The sequence below is a fragment of the Chiloscyllium plagiosum genome, chromosome 49 (assembly GCF_004010195.1).
Source record: "Chiloscyllium plagiosum isolate BGI_BamShark_2017 chromosome 49, ASM401019v2, whole genome shotgun sequence".
Lineage (NCBI taxonomy): Eukaryota > Metazoa > Chordata > Chondrichthyes > Orectolobiformes > Hemiscylliidae > Chiloscyllium > Chiloscyllium plagiosum.
Window position 1 is genome coordinate 9,646,162 of NC_057758.1, and position 1,279 is coordinate 9,647,440.

Genomic DNA, 1,279 nt, shown 5'->3' on the forward strand with positions numbered 1-1,279 from the left:
TCACCCCCTGGTACACTTCCCTACCATCACGTTCATTCCACGACACCTTCCCCGAACGGTCACTCTCACTCTGCTGCACAGTCTGCTACCGTTATGCTCACTCCCCTGCACACTCTACAGTCATGCGCTCTCCCACACACACTCTCCCAACAACATTCTTACAGTTCTGTACATTCTCTTACCATCAAGCTCACTCCCCCGCACACATTCTACCATGAGCATAGTCCTTCGAAACAATTCTGAGTTAATTTCAGAGAATCCACCTTTGAACTAATGTCCATTCTGTTCCCCGAGCAACAGACAGTGGTCCCACACAATCTATTCCATTTGGCATAACCTCTTGTCCCTTCCGCACTCTGTAGCCCAGGCCACCCCGACATTTACCCCGAGTATGGATCCGTGTTCTCACATCCACTGTATTCCATCACAACGGTTTTTGGCCCAAGTCCCATACTTTAGCAAAAGGCTGAAACGTTCGATTCCTCTCTGCTCCCCCCAGCAATGGAACGTAAGAGAGGATTCAAGGAAAAGAGGTTTGGAAAGAGGGAGATTGGGAGGTAAAGACAGATTGTAAGATGGAGAAAGAGTGAAGGACAATGGGGAATGGATGGTCCATGAAATAGAGAATGCAAATGAGAGACGGAGCAAGATATGGAGGGACATTGTGAGAGTGGGAGGAAGTGTGGAGAGAGAGGGGCAAAGGAAGAGAAACGAATTCTGCCGAGGCTATGTCGGAAAGAGTGACCTAGAGATGAAAGCAAAGACAGAGTGACTTGAACCCATCTCGTGGGATCGGCCCTGGTCCCCTCCACTTCCCTGAGGACCAGGATTTGGGGTCAACTTTGTCTTTGTCCAGCTCAGATTCTTCTACACAAAGACAAACAACAACATAGTTTGCTCTGCTGCTTGGCACTTTATAATGAATATATTTATTATTTACAAATTGAATTGACAGATACAATCAGTGGGATTGTGTATTTTCTCACTGGCCCCTGAGTAGAGAGAAACATTAAAATGTCTCCCAATAATACATAAGAAACAAACGACAGGCAAGAGTAGACATTGGGCCACTTCAAACTGATGCTGGAAGCCGAGTGATGGGAGATAAGGAAATAGCCGGAGAACTTAATAAGTACTTTGCGTCAGTCTTCACAGTGGAAGACATGAGTAATATCCCAACAATTAAAGGGAGTCAGGGGGCTGAGTTGAGTATGGTTGCCATTACAGGGAGAAAGTGAGATGCTGGAGATAAGGGTTGAAACTTTATTGCTGGAACAGC